General features: G+C 41.3%; 1 protein-coding gene across 1 annotated transcript in view; it reads left to right on the forward strand.

Moving 5' to 3' along the window:
* The first annotated feature begins 1,415 nt into the window (after positions 1-1,415).
* Positions 1,416-18,883, forward strand: part of LOC122342760 (protein Wnt-5b) — a 69,520-nt gene continuing 52,052 nt past the window's right edge. The window contains exon 1 of the mRNA XM_043236827.1: positions 1,416-2,168. The gene's annotated coding sequence lies outside the window, so the exon portion shown is untranslated. The remainder of the gene's footprint in view (positions 2,169-18,883) is intronic.

An 18,883-nucleotide genomic window follows, 5' to 3' on the forward strand; every position in this document is an offset into this window, starting at 1 on the left:
CTCAGCAGATTGAGATGTTATCGATACGTTTGTCAGAATCTTTCACACTCGTTGCCAGCAGAAAGCTCCAGATGTCAGAGGTGGGCACGCAGCGGTAGATCAGGCCCATATGTGCGCCGTGACTCGGGAGTCGAGCCCCCGCCGCAGAATGTGTGTTCTGGAGAAATGGAGTTGGGCTCTGACCCACCGGCCCCTCCACGCTCGTTAAAGCAATATCTTCACATGTGGAAACCCGATACGGCTCTACTGCGTGTTTGTCCTCCATTGTCATCTACTGTTCGTTCAGTCGCTCCATATGTGTGCAGGACTGTGAGCTCGGAGCCAAAAGCGTGATTGTCGTATTTATGCTTTTGCAGAGCTGCAGCCGTCTCTGAGCAGCGCGAATCGGGTTACAGCGCTCTGTTATTCAAAACCGTGTTGTTAAATGATACTTTTTTTATTGCTTTTTTATAAACATTGCGTATTATTGAGTAATGCTTAGTATATATTATTTCATCTTATGAAGTATGGGTTGACGTAACCGTGACAATGTGTTGTTTTAAGCAGTATTGTTTTAAAGAGGTTTTACAGTTCTTTTATTAATATGCATTTAACCTAAACCTAGTTTACCTAAAGCAGCTTTTTAAAATTTCTTTTGCAAAACAAAAATCAACACACAGGTTTCCGGTAAAAAACAAAACAAAACTATATATTACTGTCAAATAATTAATTGCATCCAAAATACACAATTATGTTTGTTTACATAAAATGTGTGTGCACATATATATATATATATATATATATATATATATATATATATATATATATATATATATATATATATATATATACAAAATATATATATATATATATATATATATATATATATATATATATATATATATATATATATATATATATATATATATACACAGCCTTGGCATTTACATATGTGTGTGTGTGTATATATATGTATGTGTATATATATATATGTATATATATATGTATATATATATATATATATATATATATATATATATATATATATATATATATATATATATATATATATATATATAGATATATATATATAGATATATATATATAGATATAAAATAAAAGCCCAGGTGTGTGCATGTTTTCTAGAGACCGGTATTTTAGTTGTTTAATATAAAGTAAAACTTTGTATTTGAATGTTTGAAACGTCTTGAAAAGTTTTGATTGGGTTTCCAAAGTATACCCAGGCCTGCCACAATAAAGATCATCTCTCTTATAAAAACTAATTACTACAACTTTATTGGCTGACTAATAGGAGCAGCGGTCGGGACACTAGTCCAAGTGTTCGTCAAATGGGAGCGCGCTGTTGGAGGACTGTGGTTTCTCTCCCTCCCCTGTTCCGAAGCTGGAGAGATGGGGAGGGCAGGCCCATGAGCAAGGCAATGCACAAACTAGTCAAAACTCAGTCTTTCACCCCCCTGCCTGCGGACCGAAGCAGTCGCTAGAGTTTCTTCGTCGTCTGCTTTTAGTGCTTTCTTGGAAGCGCCGGGGTTTTAGGTCAAAAGCCCGAGCAGCCTCTGGAAGGAAAAGAGGGGGAAAGTTTGAAAAGGTCTCCGCGTTTGCTGCGCAAAAGGAGGATTTAGAAGTTCAGAGCGCAGGGAAAAGTTGTGAACGCATGAGCTCTGTGAGGTGGACTGATAGACTCCAGACTGCTTTTGTCTGCTAATTTCTCTAATAAGGAGGAAAAGTGTTTTGTCGCTCCCGTTACGCACGGCGAGCGCAGCGCGTTTGTTTGCGCTCTCGTCAAACTATTGAACGTTTAATTGACACCTGTTGCGCGACGTCCTAACGCTCTGTAGCCCGGTAAGTGCGTTCCCGTTTCACAAACTTTAACCCGAGTGATTTCCGCGGAACTTTTTTTTTTTCTCGCAATGGACAGCGCCGGACTGTTTTGGAGTATGTTCTTGAGGTGAATGAAACCTAGAAGAACCCTGGAGACGCAAACGCCGAGTTGAATCGACCGGAGGTGGAATTGTTTCCTATTTTCTGAAGGAACTCCTGCTTTATATGCGCTTCAGAAGTCCGTCGCGCAGAGAAGAAGACCGGGTTCAGCTGTCAGGACTTCAGCTCTGGAACTTCGGAGGAACTTTTGGAGAGCTGCACTGAGCGGATAGATCGAGATCTGCGAGCAAGTAAGGTGTAGTTAATATCGACCCTAAAAGTTGTATTGCTCGGAAAGGACGTTTGTTGAAGTTGTCTCGGGCTTTTGGTTGTTTTAAGGGAAGTGTGTGCCTTCAGAAAGTTTAAAGCTACGGGCTTCATATGCTCTCTTCATCTCGAGGTTCCTACAAAAATATGTTTTTGCCCGAGGCACAGAGAGAGAGAGAGAGCGGGGAGTTGTAACACCATTAGAAATGAGCTACAAAAGTCAAATCGGTGTCATACATGTCCACCACCTTCCTGAGGTGATGGTACAAGTTGTAGGATATTATGTCGGGTTTAGCGACATAAAGCGATTGGGGGATATTGACGGATATTATAAAACGTGCATCATCTGAATCAACAGGTTCATTTGTTTAACACGCACAAAAGCGTCCCTTTGCGTGATTTATATATATAAGAAATTAAATAGATAAAAATATTGTCCATTGTAATATTTTGGCTACTGGACCCACAAAGACTTGCAGGAACGGGACAGTGTACAGGCCTAGGTTTGACGCGGCGGTGAGAGGGACTAACTTGTTTCTCCAGTTGCATCTCTTTTTATTACCAGCTTTGCTTGCAAAATGCTTTCCGTTTGCATAGCTGTTTTTTTTTTTTTTTTGAGCGATGCGATTTTGGCATTATGTTGAGCAAGTAAATTACCACGAACGGGCTACATTCGTTCACAGAATGTGCATGTTTTCTATTAGCGTTACAGCCGTCTTTTGTAGGCTCCTCGCAACCCTCCGCGCTCTCGTGTGATACTTGGTTTAAGGGCGAACGGTACGTTTAGAAAGCAGCCTAATTAAATGTGCAACAGGTAAATATGGAAATCTCTTTGTTCTGCCAGAGTATTTACCCACTTGTATTAGTAATCGTTGACACAAAGAACACTCTCATCCTGTTAATTTCTCAATGGTCCAGTCGCTTTTTAAACGGTTCACTTGGATAGCCCGCTATAATCATCTGAATCATTTGCCGTCTTTCCTCTCTGTGGATGTGGGGCACGTCTTTCAAACTGAGGTCAATTGTTTGAAATGATTTTATCGGGTTCGTGCCGGGACTTTCTTGCGAAAACACTTCATGCGACGCGCCGAGGCCGAGAAAAATGATCGACAGTTGCTGACTTTTGCCGCAGCTTTTAAATAAGCCATCTGCAGTCTGTCTGACTCCTCGGCCATTCGAAAAGCGCCGGGGTCCGAATTATGTGGCAAGCCGGACTTGAACCTTTTGACGCCGCGATTTTAAAGCGTCCGTTCTTCTGCGGCCGACGGTACGCGCGAGTGTGCGCTTCAATGGTGTTTTCAAACGTTTCGGTAACCTCAGAAATTAGATTACAAATTGGTCACGCCGCGCCAAGCGTGCAGCCTACGCTCGCGAACGGAAGTCATGTTCGCCAGCAGGTAACCATAGCAACAGTACGCCGCTCGAGCGCTTGACGTTATAATCAACATACATTTATATTTTCATTATTTATCATTTTTGTGCGTAAAACGCCTTTAATATGGTTTTCTAACTGGCTATGCATGGGCGCCAAAATTATTACCCCCTCAACGTCTTCAGGAAGCTGCATCCTTTGCTACATTTGCAAATGTGTCTTCTTTTCAAAGATTTTCCGAGATAATTTTTTTTTATTATTGAATTATTTTGCATGCAAGGCGTTTGCATTTATTTGAAGACTGTCAATGACTTTTCTGTTTTTAGCTTTTACAGCAATACTTTTAACCCACAATCCTTTTCGCGTCTCGGGGGCGCAGTGCAAACAGTGAATAGTTTTATTGCATTGGGGTTTTAATGTATTGGAGAATAGCAGTCACTGAGTTTTCTGAGGCGTTTTTAAGGGTCACCAAGCTTTACGCAAACTGTTCGGCGCTTCTGTTTTGTTTCATTATTATGAATGTTTCATGTTTTGCCCCCCTCAGCAGTATTTGAGTTTCTGTGTGTTTGTGTAATGTAAAGCTACCTTTCCAGTGCCTCTGGAACGATAAGAAGATTCTTGTCTGCTCGGCCAAAATAGTTTCTAACCGCAAAAATATAAACAGGTGTCGTTTAACCAAACACGTGAAGATTTAGATGTACTCAGAGGCTCTCTTTTTCAGCTCGAACTGAGGAACAGACAGTGGGAAGCAATATCTCCTGTTGTGTGTATAAACGCTGGCTGCGGGTTTCATTCCCCTATGTCGGTCATATAATTCATGTGTTTGTCTTTTACCTTTTATCCCTGCCAGAGGCTGTATTTGTGCAGGTTTAATTGATATGCGGGCCTTGTGTCAAACGTATCGGCTTTGTGTAAGTCCTTATCGATACTTTACGGTGAAGTAAACCCGATTCTCACACACGCAATGTACTTTCTCCCTCTTAACAGACCACTTTTAGGACTTAACCGAGGTTAAGAGGGTCCCGTGCTTTAATATGGCGAACCGTTTCCTTTTGAAATCGTAGTACTCCCTCTTTTCGAGCAGGACGGCCCGGGTAAGAGCAAACAGGCATCCACGTTGCACTTGATTATTCCCATTTGTTCTGCGGCAACGCAGTGATTCGAATCAGCATGAATCTGAAAATGTGTTATCCACGGTGCGGTAAATATCTAGGGGATGTATATGGAAGCGTGTTTGTTGAGGTTTTCCTTTTGTTAATTAGTTTTAAAAGAGTTTGTGGCCATTTTCTTTGATCACGCAGCCTGAAGCCTGGTTTTTTTGAAGGGAAGGGGGTCGGATATCTGATCGAGAGCTTGCCGTTTAGCTTTCAGATGTTTTTAGCCTCGATCCTACCTCAGCCCAGGGTTTTCCCCTTTTCTCCTTTATATGTGTCTATCTGTTTTTCTGCGGTATTTGGAATGTGACGGGGGCTGGGTTGATTAAGACATTGATTCATTTAATGAAATGTTTGAGTTCTGGGGTGGAATGAGAAGCTGCAGACACCAGCCGTGTTTCTGTGGCCAAAGCTCTGGGAAACCTCTCAAAAGCTGATTCAGAGAGATAAAACCGTCAACAGCCCACCTGCACAAGCCAACCTGCCTCTCTTGCCTGAGCACGCGCTTCACACACACACACACACACACACGTACATCCCCTATCATCCGCAGCACACAGTCTTTGGCTCTCTGTCTGTTTTTCTCTCTCTCTCTCTCTCTCTCTCTCAAACTTACCTTTATTTCTCTCCCTCTCAGGAAAATGCGATCGGAATCCGAATGTATCCCTTACCTGAAACACGGCGATACGAAGCGTTCTGTCAGGCCGTGCTATTTTTGTTTCTGATCACCGTGATCCGGATCCTTCTCAAAAGTGTGATAATCCTCCCCACCAGGTCCTGCGGGCCATTGAGAGGGCTACCCTCTGCTCGCATGCACTTGTGCCGGCCCCTGACTCATGTAAGCTGTTCTGTCAGTGATTCGGGGACTGATAAAAGTGCCCACAGCCTGGCCCCGGCCTGATGTGTCTGGCATTGATGTGTGCATAAGACCCTTTCATCCACATGCTAGGAAAAAGATGGCGCGGTGATGTATGATCCGCAAGATCAAATGCAATGTTTTGTGGCTGAATTTGATTATATGCTTAAATCAAATAGATGCAAAGGGCCACAAAACCTGATTTGTTTCACTTAAGCTATTTATATATGCATACAAATACGATCATTTATATATTAAATTTTCTGTATATATATTATACTTTTTTTTTTTTTTTTCTGAAGGAAATGAAAAATAATTTGACACAGCTTTTTATAAATATTTGCGTTTATATTTATCACATTGCGTGTATTTATATTTATTATTTCATATGAAAGATTTTATATATATATATATATATATATATATATATATATATATATAATATATATATATATATATGTAAAAAAATTGCCCCCAAATAATAATTGCAATAGTCTAAATAGGTTTAAAAGCGCAAAGTAATTTGACACATATAGCTAAAGCTTATATATAAGTGTTCTATATTTATTTGATTACATTTTCTATAATTTTGAGTTTTTGGTGCTTTTCTTTGGGATAATCTTTGTAAGTCTGTGGAATTGAAATATGTCACATATAGTAGGCAGAAAAACGTTCATGCGAAAATTAGAAACTAGCCAAAACATTTAATAAACAACTACGCGAGGGGTGGAGGAGGATGTGCTAAATGGCAATTCTGCAAAGCTCCTGCAGATTCTTGACTATAGGTCAAACGTCACGTGAATTTGAGCTCACGGGATCATCGTTTTCTCCCTCTCCCAGACTTTTAATGCAGCGTAAACTGAAATCTGCACTTGCTGAGCAACTATTTAACAGTTCTGCGTTGCACCGCACGTAAAGATTACGGGCTCCTGACCGAAGCCGTTTTTCTAGCTTGTAATCATGTCAGAGACGGTGTTATTTCTTCAGATGCTCACGAGAAGCTCCGACACCAGGTGTGCGCTCTTTAAAACATGCCACTATTTCAACACCGCCTTGAAAAACAGGAGCCCATGTTCATTGATTACAGAGACCCGGACTGTGAAATGCTCATGTTTGGCCTCCTGCCTTTCAGCCGCTGAAGGGCACAGCGTATCGACATCATGTCTGAGTGAGAACGGGCCTGTCTGTCCGTGTGTTTACCTTCATCACCTGTGCCGTGCGTCATCATCACATCACACACACACACACACACACACACACACACAGCATATTGACGTCCTGTCCGGAAAAGGAGACAGTGATCAGCAGAAGTGCCGCGCATCCCAAACACATCGTGAGTAATGCTGAAATTACAGAGCTGGGTTTGTTGACGCGGATTTAGCGTGACGTCTATCAAGCGCCGAAGAACAGCTGTCATAAGCAGCGTCACCGTTTACCCTTAAGCTTGTTTATAGCTAGCTACTCGAATAATAACACGCTTTAGACATTTGAACTCTATCGCCCCCATGAGTTTACCGTAACGCTAAGTATGTACCACAAAACTTGATTATAGTTACTTTTTAGAAAAGCGTGCTCCGACCGCATCCGTAAAACAGTGGCTGCGGATGTTACCGGCAGAATAAAACATACATGATGTTTCTCCCCACCAGGATGTACTGTCAGTGCACCATGGCGTTGACCCAGTGTAAACACAGCTGTATGTGACACTTCTGGCCAGCTGTTAATTTGTGAGCGTGTGTTCACCTCTGGGTGTTGCGAGAAGATTCCCCGTCGGCTATTTAGCAGAATCCAGGGATATTCCCGCACATTAATCAACTATGCAAACTACTCGGTGCTTATTTAAGATTTAGAGTGTTTTTCAGAGGAGAAGATAGATTTTACAGATATAGACTGCGGATGTGTGTGTGTGTGTGTGTGTGTGTGTGTGTGTGTGTGTGTGTGTGTGTGTGTGTGTGTGTGTGTGTGTGTGTGTGTGTGTGTGTGTGTGTGTGTGTGTGTGTGTGTGTTTAACCACTTTAAGGCCTGTGGAGTCCTGCTCGAGATTTGGAAGTGCTGTAATAGATAAAAGCCACGCGTGTGAATCTCTCCCCCTCGCTGTTAGATAATGATGTGCAAAATTGGTTGTCTTGATGGCGAGTCTCTGAGTGTGGCCTGGGCAGGAGGAAGGGTTTGAAGCGCAGCAGGGCTTCTGGAAGTTGCTGAAGAGTGCAGGAGTGGATCATGTGCCTGTTTCTCCTGGTTTTATGCCCTAATTGAGCTCCGCTATGGCTCTGAGCCTGGCTCAGCAGTGTTTACAAAGTCTCTTCTGTAAGCTGGATATTAGCACTACGTGTTTGCGTGTTTGCGTGCGTGTTTGTGTATTCGCATGTACATATTTACAAGGGATGTGCACCAGAGTGCTTGGAAGCAACGGCAGTGATAGATCGTGAAAATCGCTTTTTTTTGTCTTGGTTTCCAGTACAAATATCTAAACATTCTTAAATCAAAAAATATTTACTTGATTTAAGAAACATTTATTTATTAAGTCTCGTTTTCTGAGAAGTTCATCTAGATTAAGTGAGGCTGATGTTCGAAAGATACAAATGACCTTTTCAGTGTAGTAATGATAATAGAGCTCTCTTTTTTGATGAATGGAATAACTCTTAATATATAAATTATATCAGTTTCATTCTATTATATTAGCATTTTTAAATCGATTTATTGTTTTTTAATATTTCTGAATGCTTGCATTTTAATATATATATATATATATATATATATATATATATATATATATATATATATATATATATATATATATGTATATATATATGTGTGTGTGTATAACCAATTTATTTATTTTTTTAAAAGTGTTACTTTTGAACTTGATTGTGAAATTTCTAATTAAATAACAGAAAAGTTCAGGCTCATGCTTCAAGACACTGAATGCAGTGGTCAAAGATGTCCATCTACAAGCTGACCTCTTTTGATCCTCCCCTGGTACTGGTTAAGCTAGTTAAGGAGTCTGGTGATGATACCAACACACCAATATACCCTGCTGGAAAGCAACATCAAAAACATGCTAGTCTTCTAAAGCAATGTTTGATCAATCTGTCTACTTGTCTATACTAGTCTTGCATTAGGCATGCTAGCTCACAAATGGAAAGATTTCCTTTCTATCAGTGTTGCCAGAGATCTGTAACGCACAATTTTCATTGGCAGGGTTTCAACGTGCTTTATCTCATTAATGCTGTTGCATGAATGCATCGAGTAAGTCACACTTTTCATACTCGACTCCATTATTTTCTCCTGATTTATTGGAAAACAAGAACATTTTAGTTAGAAAATGTTGGGCTGCCGCTGCACGTAACTGCAGATCTAAACCAAAAAGTTGCACCATGACTTCAGGCTGCATTTCATCATATGCCATTGTTTCTGTGGATGCTTTCGGAGAGTTTCAGGTGTATATGCATTCATGAATGTTGCTGTAGAGCAAATGAGTATTATTATGCATTATGCATTTGTCTTTTTTTTTTCTACAGCAGTGTGTTGCAATCGGAGGCTTCTGACAGGGGCAGCACTAAAGAGCTGCCGGGGGATTTGGGTGAGAGCGGGCGGTTCTGCTCTGCACATTTGAACACATTGAGTGAGGAATAGGGTTTAAGGAGCGAGCTAAGGAGATTGCGAGGGCACTAGCAGAGCGCCGGTAATAGACTGGTATAATAGCTGTGTAAATCCTGCTTGAGCCTAGACACACACACACACACTCTCACATATGGCCGCGCTTTCTCTAAAACACTCTCATTTTCTCCTCTCACATGTTTTCTTGTTCTTGCACCAATTGAAACACAATTTCCCCACAGTTTAGCTTCACACACATACACTCGCTAGACGAGAGACTGACCTCGCTGCCCCGGCCCTCACAGCAGCCTTAATTGGTGTCATTAAGAGCTCTGAAAGCCGGGAGATAATTGGCCGGGCCCACTTGAGCAAACAGGACTTCAATGGAGTCATTTAACAGCGTGATAGGGTGAGGGACTGGGGAGTCCTGGGAAGAGGGCTGACAGCGAGAGAGGGGGAAATGGGGTGTTTGGGTTAAAAAAGGTTTCTCTTAAACAAGATTTCTGGGGGCAGATGGTGGGAGCTGTGACCTAGTAACACTGAAACACAATGTGCTGTTATTGTTCCAAATTCGCCTGCTCTCTAAAAAATAGTTCATTTCAGCGATTCGGAGACATTACAAATGCTAACCGGCATCTAAATGTTTAGATTAGTGTACTGTTTTCTCGTCAGTAGGGTTTCCTGAAGCAGCCCACTCACACCAAGAAATCTAATTACGACGATAACTGTTATATAATATATAATGTTATATAATAATAACATCCTCACCAAGGCACAAGAACGTTTCGTTTATTAAAAGCACTTGCTCCAATTATATCGCCTGCCACTTTACATGCTTGAGCTGGTTAAAGCAGGATCGATTCTGATTGGCTGTCAATGTTTAATTGTTCATTACATTATTTTATTTTTTTTTTTAAGCGATTGTTCCTCTGTGCAGTTTTAGTCGTGGTGCGCACCCTGCTATTCTTTAACATTCAGAATGATTGTTGTGAAAAGGCCTTTAATGTGGTTTATGCTTTCCGCTAAAAGAAAATACGCTTTTCCCAGCAAATGCCAAAGAACTCTCCAAAGACGTTTTTCTGTGAATAGTTCGGTCTCGCTTTATATTATGTGGCCTTAACTACTATGAGCTTGCGTTAAATTAAGCATTCGGTACAATGCACTTGTTGTGCATGTTTTTACATTGTACTTATATATTTCAAAATATGTATATGTAATTACATTTGTAATTAATTTCTGTAATTACGTTTATAATTACACTGTTGACTTTGGACTTATTTTTTGATGCAAGTATGTAGTAGTTAAGGCCACCTAATAACAAGCGTGAAGAATAGTTCTTAAAAGAACCATTTTTCTAAGTGTGAAGAACATATTAATAATCTAAAAATCTTTCTCCACTCTATTGATCTTTATGGAAGTGTAGATGCCGGTAAAAGACTTTTATTTTTTTGTGTACATTAGTGAATTTCACCTCAAAACAGACATCTATGTTATTACTTTTGTAGGTCCACAGGTTTTTCATGTGGTTGTATGTTTAGTATTTACATTTGTTTTCTGTATTTTTGTACTGAAATTTAAATATGCTGTAAATGCAAGCTCTGTTTTTCATTGTTGGCATTCCAAGTCTGAAAAAAGGGTGAATGAAATGGTGTCTTGGACTAAATATGCAATAGAATTTGTGGTTTTGTTTGCTGAAAGTCTGAATGGCCTTTATAAAGCGAAAAGAGACCTGCATGTGCCCGTGTCCTTGGTTGTGTGGAGTCATGGTGGGCTCTGCGAGGGGCTTCAGGATGTTTGGAGGGACTCGGAGCAGCAGCAGGTCTTTTGTTGCATTCATTTAAGACCGAAGTTTCCCACTCCGCTGCCGCAACATTGTGGCTTTTATTACACGCTCACAGCCAGATTCACACACTCTGGAAGTTTTGTGGGGGGGGGGGAAACAAATATACCTTCCGTCAGCTTCCCTCAACATGCTGATGAGTTTCTTCTTCACGCTTCCCCCCCCTCAAAGCATCTTTCTTTTTGTTCCTTTATAAAATTGCACTTTTCTTTCTGTTTTCACGCGTCTTGCTATTTTCTGCTTTCTAACAGCATCCCTAATAACTCTCCTTCTAAAGCCCAAAGCCTTTGCCTTAGGCGCATTTCACGACTGATTTCACCTCATTGTGAGCTAGTTTACAGAAACACGCCGACTTCAACACGTTCAAACGGACGAACAGAATCTGGGGTACCATTAATCCGCTGTGCAGCATTTGGGAGCAATTTGGCATTTTGCATCATCACTTTCTGTTAGCTCTTACCACCTCTCTTCCACCACGACTCGCTCTCTCGGTCGGATGATGAAAAGATGGATTCTAACCCGCCATTAATGAGGATTAGCGGGGCAGGGAATGTTTGTCAGAGAGCCAAGCAGATCAAAGATGCTGCTCAGCGGACCGTGAACTCCTCCAAACCCGTGATACCAAGAGTATGCGGTCGTTTGCACGAGCAAAACAAACAAGCAAGCAGCAACACCCCTGGACAAAGCGCCGGGTGTCGTGGCTCGTCTGTAACGCTAGCGAGGCACATCTTTACCGTCTGACCCCAAATGACACAGCAGGGGCCCGCGCTGTGTGTCCCGGGCCGGACGGCTGTGTTGATCTATTGTAAATCACGCCTCTTTCAGCCGGCCAACCCAAACACGGCCCCGGTGAATGGGACTCGTTGGACTGCCGGTGTGGTCCTCCGTTTATTTGCCTCCACATCCACGGAGGCTCTTTTAAAGAGCCATTTAGAGCGTGCAGAGGCCTCGAGATGACATTTAAAGCAGACGTGGCGGAAGGGCCGAGGCGCGGGAGACGCAACAGGTGCTGCGCTGTGCATCTGCGTGTGTATCCGAGCGTGTTGGTCTGAATGGTAACCGTGAGTTAAGGCTCCCTCGGCGGTGTTCTGCATTCCGGGAGTGCTGTGATTATCACCATCGATGTTATTACAATGCAAACAGACAGATGTTTAGATAGATGGGAATTGACTTGCAGTCAGTAAGTCAGGAGGAATAATTATTAATGGCTGACAGATATGGGTTTTGGATGATGACTGATGTAATGCACTGGATGATGTTTAACATATTTCGTTTAAATTGTATAAAATATTTCAGTTTTTAAGATGACTAATATATTGTTTTATATGAATAGACTATATCTATATCTATCTATGTATATGTGTGTGTATATATATATATATATATATATATATATATATATATATATATATATATATATATATATATATATATAGATGCGTTGATAGAATATAAAATATGCATCTTTAGTGTTTGTGTGTGTAATGATAATATTGTTAGAAATGTGAATGAATATGTATATTTAAAGAAAACATTTTCTCATATTTTAAAAACTTGAATAACCATTTTATTTTGGCTGTTTGTAATATCATGGAAATTTACTTTTATATACTATATTCTTCGAAAGTCTCTTATGCTTCCTAATGCTGCATTTATTCGATCAAAAATGCGGTAAAAAAATTTAATTATTATTTTGATTTAAATTAACTGCTTACTATTTGAATATATTTTAAAGTGTAATTTATTCCTGAGCGGTAAAGCCGATTTTTTTGCATCATTACTGCAGTCTTAAGTGTCACCTGATCTTTCAGAAATCATAACAGTATGCTGATTTGTTCTGTTATTAATAACGTTGAAGTCATTTATATTTATATTTATTCTTGAATAAATAGTTTAAGAACATTTCTTTTTCAAGAATTTAAAAAAATATTTACAAAGTAACATTTTTAAAATGTCTTTACTGTCACTTTTGATGAATGATTAATGCAACGCATCCTCGCGGAATAAAAGCGTTAATTCCTTTCAAAAGAAAAATAAAGACACGCTTTTGTGTGTACATAGACTGCATATAAAATGTTAATGCAAAATGATTATGTAATTAGAAAAAAATGTTCATTATTCATCGTCAGAGCTGTCAGTAGGGCACGGTTAATGGCCAAAGAAAACGACTGAACATAATTGATGATTTAGTGTGGACAGTTAAAAGTCAAGCGTTTCATTAGCGATGGATTCGGACAGTGATGGGACAGTGAGGGATCTACACACACCGTAAGATGCCTCAGACAGACATTTTTGAGAGACAGTTGGTGTAGGCAGACAGCCGGGCACACGGATAGACGGGCAGAGCCGTGATGTGAGGGGCGAAGCCTGTGGGAGCACAGAGAGTGTAAGTGCCCTGCAGGCTTTTCTGCCAGCATGACGGCTTTCGGCTGCAGCTCTATGCCCTGAGGTCCTCTTGTTTAGCGGTGAGATGGAGCAGCGTGTGTGTGTGTGTGTGTGTGTGTGTGTGTGTGTGTGTGTGTGTGAGAGACACACACACACACACACACACACACACACACACGCATGCCAGTTACAGCCTGGCGTTTGTCAGAGCCAGATTTGTGTGCATGTGTGTGAGAGAAGAAAAAGTTGGCAAAGTTTCTGTACGTGTCAGTGCATTTGCTATTGTTTATGTGACATGGCAGTTTGTGTCTCCATATACGAGTGTGTTTGTGTGCCTTCCCTCTTCCCAGAGAGAACAGATGAGCGAATGACGGCGTCAGAGGGAGGGATGGAGAGGAAGATGGACACAAGTCATATCTGGTGGGAAATATTGCCCCTCTATGGCAGCTTAGCGCCACTGCGCCCCCGCCTGTGGGAAAGTGGACAGAGAATTGATTTCTAAAAGCTGGAATGCATGAGAAACAGCACAGAGCGAACGAGTAACACATTCCCTTTCTCTCTGTGCTCGAGCCAAGACGTCAGACAAAAGATGAAATTATTAAGAAGATGAAAAGCAGTATCGATCCGAGGGTTTTTCCTCTTTGTCACCTTGTCCCATAGATCTTTGCTCAGATCACGCTCTGTATCATTGTTTAGGTGAAGGATGGAGGGACGATGGAAATGAGCAGAGGAAGTGTAAGCTCTTTTATTGATCCCGAGCATGAAGGGCTTTAACACCCAGAATGGCTCCTGGCTTTGAGAGCAAAATCCTCCAGATTCAGCATTTCTGCACGTTCTGTGCATTTTCTCCTGTTTTAAATCAAATCTAATGGAAGAGCGCGTTAGCTGGTGCCTGTAAATATAGAAAGGATGGGACCGGTTTCGATGGCTCCCAGAATATCTCCTTGCTTAATTTTAAATGCTTAATTTAGAAATTGCGCTGTGATTTATCTCTGCTGACATCTTATCTGGCCACCATGGGTTTTTTTTTAGAAGGTTTTTGGCCACTTATCAGCTCATCCGACTGGGAAACCAGCTTGTACAAACATCTTAACCAGGTTTGTTGACAGGCTAGACCAGCATAAACCATCTAATACCACCAAACCTTTGGCAGGTACGAGCTGTTTTTTAGCTGTATTCTCCCAAAAAAAAAAAAAAAAAAACCAAATCACTTGTTCTCCTTCAAATGATCACTCTCATCTCTTCCACCCTCTCTGTCTCCTCGTTCAGCATCGTAGAGGATAGAGATGCTGCTGCCAGTCATCCGAGCGGAGGAGCGTTTCACATCAGGGTGATAACTCACTGTCAAGGGAATTGATTTTGGGATCTCTCAGGACGGAGGGCCTTGAATTGTTTCTGATAGTCGTTACTGTCAAGACGGATACCATGAGCAAGATTAATCCCGTTGTCGTCGTCTTTTCTGTTTCCGGAGTTTATAAAATGATCTCAAGCTGGCAGATGTTCTGATATAAGGACAATGGCTTGCGCTTAAGCTCGTTCCCGCAACTGCAGACAGAGGGCGCTCTCTGCTTTAGAGAAAACATGGGGGAGGATTTGGGGAAGACAGATACAGAGGCAAAGATTTGATCGCAGAGGAAACCGAGAGAAAGCAGGCACAGAAGGAATGCACTGAGAGCTGTCTTGAAATCTTTTCTGATTTTATGCAGAAGTAATAGAGAAAGGTAGAGAGCACTATTACAAAGAACAGACGGGTGACATTGGGTAAAGCTCTTTTTTTCATAAACCATAAACTCAATGCATAATCTGTAATCTCAAATGGTCATCACCAGTCAGTATATCTGTCTCTATCCCGCTTCTGAACCCCACCAGCCTCTCTTTCTTTCTTCCACACTTTTCCTCGCTGTAATTTATAGCGTGTTAGAGAGGCAGATCATGCACAGAGAGCTCAGGCAGCATGTGTGCATGGGGATTTTTGCAGTTTAGTTAATAGTACATATCATATCTGGATTTCACACCAGCGCTCCCCAGGGATCCGGCTACACTGGCTGCAATTAGACTGACAGTGGGCAGGCAGGCAAGGCTCCCAGCAGAGCCTCTGAGGACCGCTAATCAGCCCTGAGAGCACACTGCAGGACGGAGGGGGTCAGACCTGAAGAAGGACAGATAGAGTGCTCGTTTTAAAGCAGCTCAAGTTGCCCTGACAGAGGATGAAGATAACTCCAGGCAGAGAATCCAAATTGATCATTACAATCGGACCTTCTTCTGACTTTAATGTAATTATTTCAGATGAACATTTATTGTTATTTTGTATTTTAATTTGCTTTTTAAAAGTTATCTAGAATTATTTTAAAAAAAGGTGATATATTACATATTCTTAAATTATGATTATTTAATTTTCTATTTAAAACGATATATAAATATGTTGTAAATTTAATCATTAAAACTGTAAAAAAGAATAAAAACTATTATTAATATTTTGTTATTTTTAATTATTTGTAACTAATTTTTTTGCTAAATCTTCACAATCTGACATTTTGTAGAAAATGTGGGTTATTATTAATGTTTTGCTCTGTGGTAATTTTTTTCTTATGTACTTATGTAATGTAAAGAAAACCAAAAAAATTATTTAGATTTGCCTATTCGATAAGACAACAGGATTACGTACGGTCAGGCGGTCATTATCAGAAAATTAAATAGATAAAATCTTACGTTTATCCTTGCGTAGCTGTTCGCTCCTCTGAAGCGGCGCTTCCGAAAATAAAAACAGAAATTCAAAGCAGGAAGGAGAAAAATTCGAACTGATAGCTCTGGGAATTCAAATTATGTAAGTGGCCATCGAAAGGGATTTGAGCCAAGCTCAGGAGCGGCCAAAGAGGATTCATAGCATCTCAGAAACATTGGAGAGGGAATCCAGGGATGAAAAGATTTGAAAGGATTTGGGAAATATTAGGTCTTTTTTTTATCTGCAATGATTATTTGGTAGAGCAGTTATGTTTACCATGGGGATTTGTGGCAGCAAGCATGCGTCATAGATGTTTTCTGTAGAAAGCATGTATAATGCATGAGTGCTGATGCTGATGGACTCCTATAGTGGTGTAGATGCTGCTTGTGGTCTCTCTCTCTCTCTCTCTCTCTCTCTCTCTCTCTCTCTCTCTCTCTCTCTCTCTCTCTCTCTCTCCCATGTGCTTGTAGCTGGGCATTCGAGAAGCGTTCTGAAACTCTCCAGCGTTTCCTGTGTCCGTCATGGCCCATGTCCGTCCTTCAGTACCACACGGCTCAAAACACACACAACCCTCCAGGCTCTCTCTCTGTATGACTTCCCTTTCCCGTTTTACCTCTCCACACTCCACATTCCTGTACGCACCACTGTGATCAATCAGTATCCGTGCCCAGCTGTCTGCTCTCTAGTTCTGCATGGCTACAGACGACACTCGTGTTCTTGGTTCGGGCCCAAACACCAATTTGGGCCGTTCCATTAGTAGCCTGTGAAGGGGGTTGTTCTCTGCGTGTGGGCATTTACCAGATGCTGCCGCCGCTGTGAGAGACGATCATCAATCTGGGTTCAGCTGGCAATGGATTTCCCCCCATTGCGGCCCACATTTGCTCAAACGCACTCTCGCCTCTGGTGGATCGCTCAATAACTTTCAAACAATTAAAACGTTTCCTTGCTCCTGTTTTGGATGGCTGAATCTCTCTGAATATCTGCCATGTTTAGCGTATAGCAAATCAGTTGGTATTTGAAAAGTTTGGAGTCAGTAAGGTTTTTAACAACGGAATATTTTTATTCAGCAAGGATGCTTTAAATCGAACTACAAAACTGTTTTCAACAAAGATAATTCATTTTAAAAATGTATTCAAATATAAAACGGTCATTTCAAATATGTAATAATATAGTAGTTTTTACTGTATTTTAAAAATGCCACCTTGAAGAACAAAAATATCGAATAAATCTTAACAAAAATTGTGATTGTTCAGTGCCATCAAAACAGCTAAAAGACTGTGAAAGCTTTTTATTTGTCTCATAACACATTTGTTGTGTGGTCTGTAGTTATTTGGAGCAGGGTTATGGACCAATGAGATTTCATCGTGGGTGGGGGATCCCGGTGTGAAACCGAAAAGACTGACTACAAAAGCATGTGTTGCTTCAAAATGATAATATAATGATATGCAAGATATATTCAATGTTACACCGTTCCCATAATAATTTATAAATGCCTTCCCGTAGTTCAAACAGCCTGGTATTTGCAATGCCGCTGTCATCTGAAAAATGTATAAAGTTCGTATAAAGTCTGCCTTGAATGTAATGTAAGTTGCTTTAAAAGCGCCTGCCTAATGCATAAATGTAAATTTACTGCTGACATCTTGGTGAAAACGGTTCTCACCAGTATTGTACAGTGGCAGAAACTTCCTTTCTTTCTGTCTGTCTCTCTCTCTCTCTCTCTCTTTCTCTATCTGTCGGCCTTCAAACTGTCTTTTGCCCACCTAAGCGGTGCAGTATCGCCCGCTGTGGGGTTGAGGGAGGGTGAGAGCGAGCGAGCGAGCCGGCTCTGGGTGGCTGCCAGGTCTAGATCTGTGGAGGCTGGAGCAGAGGGGAGGGCAGGTGGAGAGGAGCCAGCCTCCCCAAGCAAGAGAGGTCAGAACTGGGCAGCCATCTCCCGGGAGCTGCGGGAGAGAGAGCCGAGCCTGTGTGGAGGAGGAAGAGGCAGGCAGTGGAGCGCAACGCTGCGGAGAAGAGTAACAAACACCCTGACACTCAACACACACACAGATAGAGAGAGCGAGAGAGTTTGTTTGTGTGCTACTCTAAGAGAAAGAAGCACTTGAAATATCAGCTGTGTGGTGCTGTATGAAAGATTTTGAAGAATTTGAGAATTTGTGATTGTGTAATGGTGCTGAGACCTTGAGAATGTACTGAAGCCGGAGTAAGTGTGTGTGTGTGTGTGTGTGTGTGTTGGAGACGGAGAGCGCCTGAAGGTCTGTGAAAGGGGGCTGCAGTTGCTATTGGAACAGGCTGTCCACACACTCCAATCTGACTCTGCTGGGGGGCGAGAAGACGCGAGTGTGGCGAGAACGATGAGAAGGAAGTAGAGATGATGAGAGAGACGGTGAGAAATGCAGTATGTAAATTCACGGGTGTAAGAATGAGTTGAAATGTGTAGAGGAAAACATTCAAAACCTACTCAGCCTGTGCTGACGTCACAGTTGCCCAGCACTGCTAGCTCATTTGGTGAGGGTACACTAGCCGTATGGAATTATTGTGTGTTTATTTAAGCCATGTTAGCAACATTTAGTGGGCAAAAAGGTCCAATGTCAAACGTGTAGCGATGTATGAAGCACAGCTTGCACGGAAGTCATTTTCAAACCTTGCTTTTTGTGCAAAACTCGCAAACATGGATTCCTATAGACATTGGTTAAAAAAAGCTACAGTAAGTGTGACCTTATCCTTAAAACGTCAGACACATTTTTACATCGCAGATGAACAAAATAAATCT

The sequence above is a fragment of the Puntigrus tetrazona genome, chromosome 4 (genome assembly GCF_018831695.1).
Source record: "Puntigrus tetrazona isolate hp1 chromosome 4, ASM1883169v1, whole genome shotgun sequence".
Taxonomy (NCBI): Eukaryota; Metazoa; Chordata; class Actinopteri; order Cypriniformes; family Cyprinidae; genus Puntigrus; species Puntigrus tetrazona.